Here is a 15,967-nt window from a genome sequence, read left to right on the forward strand (position 1 = left end):
ACCCAGGTTCCAGACTGTAATGAGCCAGATCAGGTGACATTGGTAGTCATATAGAGGCCCGTATACAAACCACTCTGGGACACCGCATAATAAAGAAATAAATCTTGCACTTGATGTTATCCAAGATATCAGGACTACTTCAAAACCAGAATGACAGCTAAGAAAAAGAGAGCTTTGTTAAGCAGTGCATATGGGGCTCCATTAGCTCAGTTGATTGAATGACAGTGGCGCCAAAAGCACTGGCTCAAATCTCCACAAAGGTCCCACTTTCTCAACTTCTCCCCTCACCTGAGGTGGTGACCCTCAAGTTAAACTCACTACCAGTCATCTGCCTGGAAGAAAGTGAGGACTGCAGATGCTAGAGATCAGAGCCAAGAGTGTGCTGGAAAAGCACAGGAGGTCAGGCAGCATCCGAGGAGCAGGAGAATCAATGTTTCGGGCAGGAGCCCTTCATCAGGAATGTGGCTGGGAGCCTCTGGGTTGGAGAGATAAGTGGAAGGGGGGTGGAGAAGGTAGCTGAGAATGCAATAGGTGGATGGAAATGGGGTGGTGAAGGTGATAGGTCGGAGATTGACAAGTGAGACAGGTCATGGGGATGGTGTTGAGTTGGAAGGTTGGAACTGGGATAAGTGGGGGGAGGGAAATGAGGAAACTGGTGAAGTCCACCTCAGCAGCTACAGGAAATGGTCAAGCTAATGGACACAGGGGCCTTCAATTTGGCTGGGGGGAAGCCGATTGCTGTTCCTGCAGCCTGGGTATTCTGCTGTGAGGAGGCAACTTCACCATTTCTGAGGTTAAGGAGGTATTACACTAGCACCTCTTCATAGCAATTTTACATACAGAAACGCTCCCCTGAGACTAATTAATGGGTACGTCCCATTGGTAATGAGTAAGCAGCTGCCCGTCCTGAAGTAGTTCCCACTTCTGCTGACAACGCCAGGCTGGTCATTCCAGCCCTAGAATTCAACTGCATCATCAATGCGGATCAATGGTCCAGAAGGGCTGACAGCACACAGAAAGCCATGTCCAGATTTCTGATGTAAACAATTAAAGTCACCAACGTCATCAGCACCCCTGCAGACTGAGGACAGCATTGATACATTTGGTCGCAGCCAAATGGGTCTATCTACTCAAGGATCGGTTTCCTGTTTGCGTGCCACCTGTTCGCAGTTAGGTCCACCAATGTCAAGCTGGTGTTCTTTTCTGACCACTGTGTGCTGCTGGTGAACTGTCAAGATGACAGCAGACTGGCAAGGGACATGGAGGTTCAACGTGAAACTGTTGACCCCAGAAAACACTGCGGAGCCCAACAGGGATTTCACAGGTTGGGGAACGGTGAAGCCCCTCTTTGAGTCTCCAGCAGACTGCTGAGAAACATTCAAATGGAACATCAAGATGTTCTTTATCCTCAATGGTGTTCAGAAGGAAACTGAGATGGAGAAAACTATCCAAACTCCAGGAAACCATGCAGAACCTACTGGTGGTCAATTTGACGGAGGATCCAGGAGGTAAAGAACCAGCAAGCCAAGTTAATCTTCCAGTCCAGGGTCCGCACTGTAGAGCAGGATGAGACTTGCAGAAGATGCACAAGGGGAGCATCTCAGTCTGACACATACTGGATCAGCATATCCTTTTATACTAATCTGTACAACATAAAGCCCGCGGACAGCGCAGCCACCCAGTTGTTCCTGTCTTCTGTAATGGACGTCTTAGACAACAGCGCACAGGAGAGGCTGAACCAATCATTATCTCTAGATGAGCTGACCAAGGCCCTTGAGTCCTTAGAAAAAACTAAAATTCTCAGAAATGACTGATTACTGGCTGAGTTGCATTCAGCCTTATGGGACTTTATTGGTCAGGACTTCTATATGTGGAATGATAGCTCAGTGTTTAGCACTGCTGTCTCACAGTGCCAGGGATCCAGGTTCGATTCCAGCTTGGGTGACTGTGTAGAGTTTGCACATTCTCGCTCTCTCTCTCTCTGTGGGCACCACCCTTGGTGCCCTGGCTTCCTCCCACAGTTCAGAAACGTGTGGATTAGGTGGATTGGTCATGCTAAATTTCCCATAGAGTGCAGGGATAGCATAGGGGTGGCTCCGATGGTCTTCAGAGGGTTGGTGTGGACTCAATGGGCTAACTGGACTGCTTCTAGACTGTAGGGATTCCATTCTGTTCTCTGACCTGCTGGCAATGAATAACAGTATGCTTCTAGCAGGTAGCACGTGTGAGTCCATGAGAAAAGGCATCATTACCCTCGATTACAAGTGGAAGGGAGAGAGGAAGGGAATTAGAAATTGGCAACCAATCTCACTGCTGAATGCAGACTGCAAAATCATGCCAAAGGTCATCATCAACTAGGTCAGTTCTGCTGTGGGATCAGTAATTCACTGTGACCTGTACTGTGCAGAATGATCTCTGAGAGCCTCATGCTCCTCAGTGATATGATCACCCCTACGTGCAGAACAGGATGGGGAGGACACCTGCCTGATCAGCCTGGATCAGGAAAGACTTTTGGCAGGAAATCACACACTTACATGTGGGATACGGAGTCCAAAATTGGCTTTGGGGAAGGCATTCGCAACTGGATCCTACTGCTCTACACCAACACCGTTAGTACAGTCTCAATAAACAGAGTCATAGAGATGTACAGCACGGAAACAGACCCTTTGGTCCAACCCGTCCATGCTGACCAGATATTCCAACCCAATCTAGTCCCACCTGCCAGCACCCGGCCCAAATCTCTCCAAACCCTTCCTATTCATATACCCATCCAGATGCCTTTTAAATGCTGCAATTGTACTACCTTCCACCACTTCCTCTGGCGGCTCATTCCATACATGTACTACCTTCTGCATGAAAATGTTGCCCCCTTAGGTATCTTTTATATCTTTCCCCTCTCACCCTAAACCTATGCCCTCTAGTTGTGGACTCCCCCACCCCAAGAAAAAGACTGTGTCTATTTATCCTACCCATGCCCCTCATGATTTTATAAACCTCTATAAGGTCACCCCTTAGCCTCCGACGCTCCAGGGAAAATAGCCCGAGCATATTCAACCTCTCCCTTAGCTCAAATCCTCAAACCTTGGCAACATCCTTGTACATCTTTTCTGAACCCTTTCAAGTTTCACAACATCTTTCCAATAGGAAGGAGACCAGAATTGCATGTGATATTCCAACAGTGGCCTAACTAATGTCCTGTACAGCCACAACATGACCTCCCAACTCTTGTATTCAATACTCTGACCAATAAACGAAAGCATACCAACCGCCTTCCTCATGATCCTATTTACCTGTTACTCCACTTTCAAGGAGCTATGAACCTGCATGCCAAGGTCTCTTTGTTCAGCAAGACTCCTTAGGACCTTACCATTAAGTGTTTAAGTCCTGCTAAGATTTGCCTTCCCAAAATGCAGCACCTTGAACTTATCTAAATTAAACTCCATCTGCCACTTCTCAGCCCATTGGCCCATCTGATCAAGATCCTGTTGTAACCTGAGGTAACCTTCTTCGCTGTCCACTACACCTCCAATTTTGGTGTCATCAGCAAACTTACTAACCGTACCTCTTATGGTCACATCCAAATCATTTATATAAATGATGAAAAGTAGTGGACCCAGCACTGATCCTTGTGACACTCCAATGGTCACAGGCCTCCAGTCTGAAAAACCCTCCACCACCACCCTCCGTGTTCTACTTTTGAGCCAGTTCGGTCACCAAATGACTAGTTCCCCCTATATTCCATGAGATCTAACCTTACTAAAGAGTCTCCCATGGGGAACCTTGTTGAATGCCTTACTGAAGTCCATGTTGATCACAGATATTGCTATGTCCTCATCAATCCTCTTTGTTACTTCTTCAAAAAACTCAATCAAGTTTGTGAGACATGATTTCCCATACACAAAGGTATGTTGACTATCCCTAATCTGTCCTTGCCTTTCCAAATACATGTCCATCCTGGCCCTCAGAATTCCCTCTAATGACTTGCCCACCACCAACATCAGGCTCACTGGTCTATAGTTCCCTGGCATGTCCTTACCACCTTTCTTAAACAGTAGCACTATGTTAGCCAACCTCCAGTCTTCTAGCACCTCACCTGTGACTATTGATAATACAAATATCTCAGCAAGAAGCCCAGCAATCACTTCTCTAGCTTCCCACAGAGTTCGAGGGTACACCTAATCAGGTCCTGGAGATTTATCCTCTTTTACGCATTTCAAGACATCCAGCAATTCCTCCTCTGTAATATGAACATTTTTTAAGATGTCACCATCTGTTTCCCTACATTCTATCTCACTCATGTCCTTTTCCACAGGAAATGCTGATGCAAAATAGTCATTTAGTATCTCCCCCATTTCCTGCCGCTCCATACAAAGGGTGCCTTGCTGATCTTTGAGGGGCCCTGTTCTCTCCCTAGTTACTCTTTTGTCCTTAATGTATTTGTAAAAACCCTTTGGATTCTCCAAAGCCATTTCATGTCCCCTTCTTGCCTTCCTGATTTCTCTCTTAAGTATACTCCTACTGCCTTTATACTCTTCTAAGGATTCACTCGATCTATCCTGTCTATACCTTACATATGCTTCCTTCTTTTTCACAACCAAACCCTCAATTTCTTTAGTCATCCAGCATTCCCTATACCTACCAGCCTTTCCTTTCACCCTAACTGGAATATAGTTTCTCGGGACTCTCATTATCTCATTTCTGAAGGCTTCCCATTTTCCAGCCGTCCCTTTGGGTGGGAATCAGAAAGCAAGAATTTTAAGTTAGTGTTAAAATTACATCAATGATCTTTTGAATCATGGAGAGGGTTTGAATGGCCAGTGGCCAGAGGCTCACAATCCGTGATTTGGAGACCTTGCATCTACAGTATTATTCACTTTTATTAAGGAAGGATGTAAAAACATTGCAGGCAATTCCGAGATGATTCACAGACTAATATCTGGCACGGTGTGTTTTCTTATGAGGAAAGATTGGACAGGCTTGTATTTGTTGGAGTTTAGAAGACTAAGAGAAAACTTGATCATGCTTGTTAAGAGTATGTGACTTCCTTGCTTTTCTTTATGTCTTTACTTATAAAACTCAGGATGCCTTATGCCTCGTTACACACTTCCCTGACCAAGCTTACCATTCAAAAAACTATGGCTTATAAAACTTTAATTTCAGGTAACTCTGTCCCTGTTTGCATTATACTATTTATTTTATATTGGCTCTTGTGACTTTCGGAATCTTATACTTGCTTCCACTGTTAAACCATTAAGAGACTCTGAAATATCACCTCCCCTAATCCGTTCAATCCCCAAACCATGTAGGATACTGAATACGTCTCTGAATTTACTTGGAGGTGCAATCACTGAGTGACATTGAAACGCCTGAGTAACAACAGAGTTTTAAGTAACCAGTTAAGCTATTCCCATCAAGGGTTCCATTGTGCTCAGGGACACTCCTACCTATTGGAGTGTGCAGATAGTTAATAAATACAAAGAGTTGTCCTCTGTGTGCGAAAATGACCAAGGAAGATAAGTGTTGCCAAAGCTAACAATTGACAAGCACTTTTTTATTTTAAATTGCATTCAATTTCTCCATTAGACATGCCAAGGTTTCTGATCTGGCTTTTTAAATATGTTCATTCACCTGTTTTTAGATGTCCCCTTTCTATTGTGATTTTACAAGTTTCAATAAGTCCTTGCTTCTGTAGGAAGGGGCTGAGTGAGGATTCTGTACCAAAAAATTTTCCAAAGTCTACAATTACATCAAAAACAAAACAAGATTTGAATTAAAATCGACACAAAATATGCCCAGCAATAAATTAAGCATTAAATTGTGGTGATGTATCTGTAATTTGCTTTTTACCACTTTTCATTATTGCTTGTATTTTTCTACAATGCATTTCCTGAAGTTGTAGTCTGATTTGCCTATCCAAAATGCAGTACCTCATGTTTATCTAAATTAAACTCCATCTGCCACTCCTTGGTCCATTGGCCCATCTGATCAAGATCCTGTTGTAATCTGAGGTAACTTTCTTTGCTGTCCCCGACACCTCCAATTTTGGTGTGATCTGCAAACTTAGTAACCATACCTCCTATACTCACATCCAAATCATTTGTATAAATAACAAGAAGCAGTGGACCCCAGCACCAATTCATGTGGCAAACAACTGGTCATAGGCCTTCAGTCTGAAAAGCTACCCTTTTCCACCACCCCCTGTCTTCTCCCTTCAAGCCAGCTCTGTACCCAAATGGCTGGCTTTCCAACTTAAAACACTTAATGGTAAGGTCCTGGGGGGGCGTTGCTGAACAAAGAGACATTGGAGTACAGGTTCATAGTTCCTTGAAAGTGGAATCGCAGGTAAATAGGATTGTGAAGAAGATGTTTGGTATGCTTGCCTTTATTTGTCAGTGCATTGAGTATAGGAGTTGGGAGGTCATGTTACGGCTATACAGGACATTGTTGGAATATTGCGTGCAATTCTGGTCTCCCTACTATAGGAAGGATGTTGTGAAGCTTGAAAGGATTCAGAAAATATTTACAAGGATGTTGCCAGGATTGGTGTTTTTGAGCTAGCGACAGAGGATGAATAGACTGGCATTGTTTTCCCTGAAGTGCTGGAGGCTGAGGGGTGACCTTATAGACGTTTATAAAATCATGATGGGCATGGATAGGGTAAATCGACAGGGTGTTTTCCCTGGGGTGGAGGAGTCAAAAATTGGAGGGCACATATTTTAAGTGAGAGGAGAAAGATTTAAAATGGACCTTGACAGCCCTCAAATGCCTTCTTCACTATCTGTGACTCTACTTCCAAGGACCTATGAACTTGCACTCCAAGGTCTCTTTGTTCAGCAACACACGCTAAGATCTTACCATTAAGTGTATAAGTCCTGCTAAGATTTGCTTTCCCAAAATGCAACACCTCATATTTATCTGAATTAAACTCCATCTGCCACTTCTCAGCCCGTTGGCCCATCTGATCAAGATCCCATTGTAATCTGAGGTAACCTTCTTCACTGTCCACTGCACCTCCAATTTTGGTGTCATCTGCAAACTTACTAACTATACCCCCTATGTTCACATCAAAATCATTTATATTACTGACAAATGTAGTGGACTCAGCGCCAATCCTTGAAGCACTCCACTGGTCACAGGCCTCCAGTCTGAAAAACAACCCTCCACCACCACCACCCTCGATCTTCTACCTTTGAGTCAGTTCTGTATTTAAATGGATAGTTTTCCCTGTATTCCATGAGATCTAACCTTACTAACCAGTCTCCCATGGAAAATCTTGTCAAACACCTCCATTTTAATATTATCTGTGAATTTACTAATCTATCCTCTTGCATTCAAGTCTGATTCATTTACTTATATGACAAATGGCTAGGGTCCCAACAGTAATCCCTGTGCAACCCCACTGGCAACAAGCTTTCAGTCACAAATACACCTCTCAACCATCACCCATTTCTTCCTGCCGCTCAGCCAATTTGGATCCAATTAACCAAGTTTCTTTGGATCCCATGGGCTTTTCTGTTTCTCTCTCTACACAGTTGCTACGAGACCCTCAACAACACTGAAGAGCTAGTCATTGACTTCAGGAAGCTTAGTGTAGGGCGTGCCCCTGTCTACATCAATGGTACTGAGGTGGAGATGGTTGAGAACTCAAGTTCCCAGGAATGACGATCACTAACAATCTGTCCTGGTCCACACACGCTGATGCAATAGTCAAGAATGCACAACAATGCCTCTATTTCCTCAGGAGGATAAGGAAATTTGGCCTGTCCATAAAGCCAGCATGACTTGGTATGGCAATTGCTCTGCCCAGGTCCATAAGAAACTACAGAGAGTTGTAATCCATCATGTAAGCCAACCTCCCATGCACTGACTCCATCAGTACTTCTTGCTGCCTGAGGAAAGCAGTCAACACAATCAAAGACACCTCCCAACCCGGTTATGATCTCTTCTAGCCTCTTCCGTTGAATAGATGGTATAAAAGCTTAAACACATGTACCAACAGATTCAACAGCTTCTTGTCTGCTGTTATTAGACTTCTGAATGTCCCTCAAATTCTAAATTTAACGTTGACCTTGGTGTTTGTACACCTTCTCTGCAGCACAACACTGTATTCCTCACTCTGTTCTATTACCTTTATGCACTTTGTATGGTATGATCTGCCCGTACTGCATGCAAAACAAGGCTGGCTGAGTTTCTGCAGAACTTTCTGGTTTTTATTTCAGATTTCCTACACCCACAGTATTTCGTTTTCAACTGGTAACTGACAACTGAGATCTGTTACTGGATTAATGGTGCTGGAAGAGCACAGCAGTTCAGGCAGCATCTAACGAGCAGCGAAATCGACGTTTCGGGCAAAAGCCCTTCATCAGGAATAAGGGGGTGACCTTATAGAGGTGTATAAAATCATGAGGGGCATGGATAGGATAAATAGACAAAGTCTTTTCCCTGGGGTGGGGGAGTCTAGAACTAGCGGGCATAGGTTTAGGGTGAGAGGTAAAAAATATAAAAGAGACCTAAAGGGCAACATTTTCACACAGAGGGTGGTACGTGTACGAAAGGGGCTGCCAGAGGAAGTGGTGGAGGCTGGTACAATTGCCACATTTAAAAGACATCAGGATGGGTACATGAATAGGAAGGGTTTAGAGGGATAAGGGCCGGTTGCTGGCAGGTGGGACTAGGATGGGATATTTGGTTGGCATGGACAAGTTGGACCGAAGGGTCTGTTTCCATGTTGTAGTTCTCTATGACTCTGTGATTCTATAACTATAATTAAGTTATTCTTAAATAGTTGGGAAGAATAACAAGCCTGTTTGCTTCCTTTTTTCATGACACTGTCAATAGTTGATCAACAACATTTTGCGAATAACTCTTGTCTCATGGGACTTCCTTGATCTGGCACCAGCGGAATGCTGAACAAGTTAGCAATTGGGAAGAGAAATCCAGTTCCCTCACTACGATGACTTGAAGTGATTGTATCACTGGTGATGTTTGAACTGGCAGTGAAATGGGAGGATTTTTCTTTGCCAGTAGAACTGGTGTGGGGGGGTTTCAGCAAATTGAATAGAATTTGCTAAGATCTTTCTTTGTAAGTTGAACTCATTCCAAGAAAGATCATTTTGATGGGTGCTTGTATGGACATGAGTCAATTGGATTCAATTGAGTCAAATGCAAATGAAAACTAAACTAACAGATGCATGTCACCTGATAGTTTGATGCATGATTCATTTGTCGGAGAGGAAATATAACCACTTCCTTAAACTGAGTTTTTTCTTCATTCATGGGTATTAATATGAAACGTAAGTGAAAAAAAAACTTTACTGGAAACCAGTGATGTTTTAAAACAGAATTTGAGTGATACAAATGCATATTTGCTCAGACAAATCAATGAGAATAAGGCAACTTGACTACATAGAGTCAGAGAGATGTACAGCATGGAAACAGACCCTTCCATCCAACTCATTCATACCGACCAGATATCCAAACCTAATCAAGTCCCATTTACCAGCGTTTGGCCAATATGCCTCGAAACCCTGCTAATTTATGTATCCATCCAGATGCCTCTTAAATGTTATAATTGTACCAGCCTCCACCACTTTCTCGGGTAGCTCATTCCATACAAACACCACCCTTTGCATGAAAAAGGTTACCCTGAAGGTCCATTGTTTTTACCTAACTGAGATCTGTTGCTGTGTTCAAAATTATACCTGTAGAGCTTTACTGACTGTTCTAGTTGTTCCAGTTAGACAGCAGGCAGGCACACTTGCGTTTTCTACAGATTTCAACCACATTTTTCCGTCGTGAATTCGAGGTACATAAATGCAGGGAACTGTACATATTTAGATTTGCAAAACTGAAATATGCAGATAAAGGCAAAGAAAAAAAATCCCAAAACAGAAATCCCCGGACTAGCTTGCTGAACGTGCAGTTTAAGAACCCGCCTCCACATCCATGTAACACCTCAGTAGAAGCTGTATTCCTTTGTGTGCAGAATTCAGACACTTTTTCTCCGCAAAGAGGGAGCTTCTTCACATCACAGGTAAAAGAGGCGCGGTCGGGCCTGAACAAAACTGAATTCCTGCCTGCACTCGCGCCACCTGAGAAACGTATAAAGTGAAACTTAGATCTTATTTTATTTAATTCCGCCAGTTGGGATTAAGGGGTTGCCCTATCTTTCCGTGGCGTTCTCAATGGGTTTGCGGAAATCCAGCCTGTTTCTCTGACTCAGAAATTGAAGACAGGTTGAGAAGTGGATTAGGGGATGGGAGTGGCTGGAAGATCTTGCCGGTCTTTAGGGAGTTGTGTACCAACACGATTTGGAGGTTATCACCTGAAGAAGGAGCATCGCTCCAAAAGCTAGTGTGCTTCCAATTAAACCTGTTGGACTATAACCATCAACACGGACAGCGAAGTGAGTGAACTCGTTCAAGCGGCCAGCGATAGCAGATAGTTGCCTGCTAGATACCGATATCCTGTTCATTGGGAAGTTTCCTTCAATAGAAAGTAAGAGACTTCCAAGTAATTGTTCTATGTTTCTTTTTAAACTAGTAAATCGGGGGAGTGTGCGAATTGTAGACCCCCGAACTGCGGATCGGTTATCCTGTCTTCAGAAAAATTGCTTGCTATACTGGTCTCTCACTCCAGTGCCAGTGTGTTTGTATAGAGCACTAAGGGTGTGTCTGTGGTGGTTTCTTTTCGATTACATTCCTGCATGCAAAGTAACTTTAAGATATGACTTCAGTGTTTTATAGCAAAGCAAATCTCTTTGCTGCATCGCCAGTAGTACTACGGTGAAAGTCATTGCTGCTGATGTTGCAAGTCTGCAATAAAAGTAGGAAATGGTCCAAAACGCGGTAAAAAAAATTGGCAGCGACAGGTGGAGAGAGAACCAAAGTTCATGTTTCAGGTCTTTCCTCAGAACTGGTAAAAGTCACCGAGATGTGAAGGGTTTTGAGCAAACGAAACGGGTGGTGAAGGAAAAGTAAAAGGGAAATCTGAAACCAAAAGAGAAAATGCTGGAAAATCTCAGCAGGTCTGGCAGCATCTGTAAGGAGAGAAAAAAGCTGACGTTTCGAATCTAACTGACCCTTTGTCAAAGCTGACAAAGGGTCAGTTAGACTCCAAACGTCAGCTCTTTTCTCTCCTTACAGATGCTGCCAGACCTGCTGAGATTTTCCAGCATTTTCTCTTTTGGTTTCAGATTCCAGCTTTCGCAGTAATTTGCTTTTATAAAAGGGAAATCTGTTACTGGATGGAGGGCAAGAGGGATTAAATTTGAAAAATTTCATGATGCATGGTCAAAGGCAGTGGTAATGGGACAGATAAAGCACCAAAGATGGGTCTGGAATTATTCACACACAGAAGGAAGTCATTTGGCCAATCGTGCCTTTTCTGATTCTGTTTTCCAGTGCTAAACTCCTGCCTTCCCCCTAAATCCCTGCACACCATTTCTATCTAAATAATAATCCAATGCCCTCTTAAATGACACAATGGAACCTGCCTCCACAACATCTCAAGGCAGTGCATCAACTACTCCCTGTATGAAAAAGGTTCTCCCAATTTTTTTGTATCTGGCCCACTCATAATTTTGAAAACCTCTATCAAATTTAATTCAGCCTTCTTGTCTGCAAGCAGAACAGTCCCAACTTCTTTAGTCTATCCTCAGAACTGAAGTTTCTCATTTCTGTAAAACTGTGAAATGCTTCTGCCCTCTCCTCAATGCATTCCCATATTTCCTGTAATGTAGCACCCATAACTGTACATATTATTTCAGCTGAGGTCTATCTAGTGTCTTGTATAAGTTCAATATCACCATCTTGCTCTTGAACTATGCCTCTATTAATAAAGCCAAGGACACTAAATGCTTTACTAACTGTGCTCTCTATTTGTCCTGCCACCTTCACTGATCTGTTCTCATACATTCCAGGATGTTCTAATCTTGCATCCCTTTAGAATTGTGCCCTTTATTCATTAACTCTTTCAATGTTCTTCGGTTCATGTTCTTGAGGTGGCGTGAATGGCATGAATAGTTGCCATGGGAAAGCCAATAAATGATAGAACAAAGAAATAAAGAAACAAATCAGCAGAGGTGAAGGAAACAGAAATGGTGGGCATCAGAAATTGCAAACTATCAAGGATAAATTGAGTCCAGAAGGCTCCAAAGGTACATAGATATGATGTCCTTGAGCATGCTTTGAATTTAATTGGGAGACCGCAGCAGATCAGAACAGAGCAAAGTGAAGGGCAGATGCCTGAAAGCTCATGATCGTTCTTGCAAACTGTGCATGACTGTGCTCCACAACAATCATCTAGATGCCATGAGGCCTCCTCAGTGTAAAGGGAAGCAACAAATACATATGTTAAATTGCAAGACATATGAGCAAATCACTTCTTCACCTGGAAGTAGTGTTCAAAGTATTGGATGGTGAGAAGGGTGAAGTTATAAAGACTGGTGCACTTGCATAGAAAGATGCCAGGGAAATTAAAGGGATGAAAGGAGGCACCTATCAAGGTATTACAGAGGGAATAGCATGCTGGAATGCCAAATAGGTAAGGGGTAGGAAGATGTGTTTAAAAGTAGCATAGCACAGTTGGTGATGCAAATATTGGACAATGATCTTTTTAATACAGAGACTGATGTAGTGGAAGTTGAGGACAAAGTGAACTCTATTGTGGTTCTGGAAGCGGGGTGAAAGGGTGGGTAAAGGAGTGCATGAAATGGAATAGACATTGAAGGCTGTGTCTACCATGGCATGTGGCAGAGGGGAATGTGCTTGTTTAAGGGCAAATGATGACAGATAGTAAGCACTTGTGCTGAAGAAACTATCACTGTATTCTAACAGATGAAAGGCTTAACAGACAATCAATTTTTCAATGTATAATTTCAGTTACATCACACTGTAAATTTTTGCTATAAATTCTGTGTTATCACTTGATGAAGGACCATCGCTCCGAAAGCTAGTGTGCTTCCAATTAAACCTGTTGGACTATAACCTGGTGTTGTGTGATTTTTAACTTTGTACATCCCAGTCCAACACCAGCATCTCCAAATCACCACAGCAATAAGCATTTGTCATATTATTTAAATAAATAACTTGCACTTGTGTAGCTTCTTTTGAGCAAGTCTACAGCCTTAGAACTTGTTCTTAAACATTTAGACCAAATGTTATACTGAATATAGAACACATTTGCAGCGCACTAGAAAATAAATAGGACAGGCAGGGAGGCGTCAAGCCACAAAAAAGGGGGGACCCAGGATATGCAGAAGATAAAAACATCTGTCCTCATTAAGTGATAACATGATGCTCTAAGGCAATTAAGAACATTTACTTTAACATCAATGAATCTGTGTAAACAAGACACTGAGTGATAACATTCACGGCTATTCCCCTGTGAAATTAATGACTGTTTGATTCTGACCTCGAAACAAAACTCAGTATCATCAAAAGCCTTGTAATTAACGGTCAGGTCCTATCAATTACAATGGATTCTTTATCACCCTTGCAAGCTGGGCAGAATCAGATGGAAAAACATCTTTTCTGTTACAAGTCCCTGACTTGAGAGTTCAAAAAGACACCAGTGACAGAGAGAGAGAGAGAGAGAGAGAGAGAGAGAGCATTTTAGAGCTGATATGGCAGAAACCAGTAGAAAATTAACTTTTCTTGCTTACTTGTAATGGATTGAATTTAATTGCCTTTTGAGACTTTACGATGATTTTGAGTAGCCTTTGCTGGTTATGAAATGCAAACTCTGTAAAAGGTAATATTGATGAAATTTTAACTTACTTGCTATTCTTACAGATGGTTGACTGCCTCACTTTCAATTCTAACTAGTCAGATCTTATGTCTTATTTGAATTTGAATCACAACTCTGAAACGAAAGCATGTTTAATTCGAGACTAATAAATCATTTTACATACCACCTTCTGGTAACATTTCAGCCTTGAGTACAGAATGATTCTCTGCTTAAGATAAAAAGGAGGAGTCTGCTCCTAGCTTAAACATTATTCTAAACCTAATATTGAAGAGATTCTGACACAATTTGTCAGGAAGCCATTTTATGGTCAAAGTTTGCTGTCCTTGCTAAGAAGCCATTTTGTAAAACAATGGTATCGGATATGTGAACTGTGCAAGGTTACCTTATGACATCTCCCACTTAGTTTAGACTAGTGCCGCTTTGTGATAGGAACTTATCTTGCCAACAAGTGCCTGACTTGGCTGGATTTGGTTTTTCCACCTGATGGATGGCTAAAAAGTTAACCTGTCAATTACTTCCCTTCCTGACAAGTTATTGCCTTTCCACTGTTATCTGTCTAATTAAGGTCGTGCAGTGTTTTTGTAAACGTTTTGTATAAAGGAAGCCTGCTTGTGACAGAAAGAGAGAGTAGCCTGCGAGGGCTCTTGAAGAGCTGGTACCCTACTCTACTAGGTTTTAGGACCTAGTTAGCCTGGTTTATAGGTATCAGTGTTGTATTCTAACAGTGATGCTATTGGTAAATAAAGGGAAAGACTAAAATTACACTAAACTGTCTGTAAGAGATTTTTATTCCAGACTACCAAAGAGTACAATCTCCAGGATGAACCAAGAGAGGCTTACAGGTCTGCGTCCACAAGGGATTTCCTTGGCCTCTCAAATCTGTACCTTGACACTTTCATCTCCTTGGAATCAATGAAATGCCAAAGACTACAATGACTTTGAAGTGTATTCAATCCACTGTTGTAATGAAAGTAAAGGTAGCAGATATTCAAGCAATGAAGTGTTAGCTAATTTGCCATCCTTTATCTATAAATGTCTCCCTTAGCTACATGGCAGTATACTTGGAGAAAGACATCTTTTTAATTTTATTCATGGGATGTGAGTATCGCTGACAAAGCAAACATTGCTTACTTGAGAAGGTTATGATGATTTGACATTGCGAATTACTGCAGTCCATGTAGGGTAAGTACACCAATAGTGCCACTGGGGACTTCTAGGATTTTTGCCTCAGTGACAATGAAGGAATGGTGATTTATTTCCAAGTCAGAATGGCATGTGACTTGGAGAATAACTTGTAGCTGGTGGTGCTCCTATGTGCTTGCAGATCTTGATCTTGTAGGTGGTAGGGGCCATGGGTGTGGAAGGTGTGTTTAATGTAGCCTTGAAAAATTGATGCAGTACATGCTGCAGTTAGTGTGCATTGCTGCCATTGTTGAACAGTAATGGACGAAGTGAACATTTAAGGTGCAAGACAGTGTGCCAAACACAAACAGAATAAGTAAGATTGCTGATAGGGTGGATAAATGGAAATTGAAATTCTAGTACTGTAAACTCTGAGGTGGTTATGCAATCTTCTTTCATAAGTATATGTTCTTAACCCTAGTTTAATTAGAATAAACCTATGCAGCTTTTTTCCAAATGCTAGGTTTGTTCTGACAATCCTTGAATTGTGCAGTGGTTAACATATGTTACATAATTAATATTTTTATTTGCTGGAAATCATTTCTATACGTGTTCATCTGCATATTTTTAACTCTTCAATCATGGTAGATTAGTCTTAGCCATAGGAAGTGAATCCTGAGAAGAGTATAAAGGCAGTAAGAGTGTACTTAAGAGAGAAATCAGGAGGGCAAAAAGGGGACATGAGATAGCGTTGGCAAATAGAGTTAAGGAGAATCCAAAGGGCTTTTACAAATGCATTAAAAACAAAAGGGTAACTAGGGAGAGAATAGGGCCCCTCAATAATCAGCAAGACGGCCTTTGTGTGGAACCACAGGAGATAGGGGAGATACTAAATGAGTATTTTGCATCAGTATTTACGGTGGAAAAGGTCATGGGAGATATAGAATGCAGGTAAATACATGGTGACATCTTGAAAAATGTCCATGTTACAGAGGAGGAAGTGCTGGATGTCTTGAAATGCATAAAAGTGGATAAATCCCCAGAACCTGATCAGGTGTATCCTAGAGCTCTGTGGGAAGCTAGGGATATGACTGCT

At 42.2% G+C, this 15,967-nt stretch overlaps 1 protein-coding gene across 1 annotated transcript in view; it reads left to right on the plus strand.

Moving 5' to 3' along the window:
• Positions 1–10,004: 10,004 nt before the first annotated feature.
• The window catches only part of sting1 (stimulator of interferon response cGAMP interactor 1), a 29,832-nt gene continuing 23,869 nt past the window's right edge, over positions 10,005–15,967 (plus strand). Inside the window, exon 1 of the mRNA XM_072590195.1 lies at positions 10,005–10,033. The gene's annotated coding sequence lies outside the window, so the exon portion shown is untranslated. The remainder of the gene's footprint in view (positions 10,034–15,967) is intronic.

This window comes from Chiloscyllium punctatum, chromosome 20, assembly GCF_047496795.1.
Source record: "Chiloscyllium punctatum isolate Juve2018m chromosome 20, sChiPun1.3, whole genome shotgun sequence".
NCBI classification, from domain to species: Eukaryota; Metazoa; Chordata; class Chondrichthyes; order Orectolobiformes; family Hemiscylliidae; genus Chiloscyllium; species Chiloscyllium punctatum.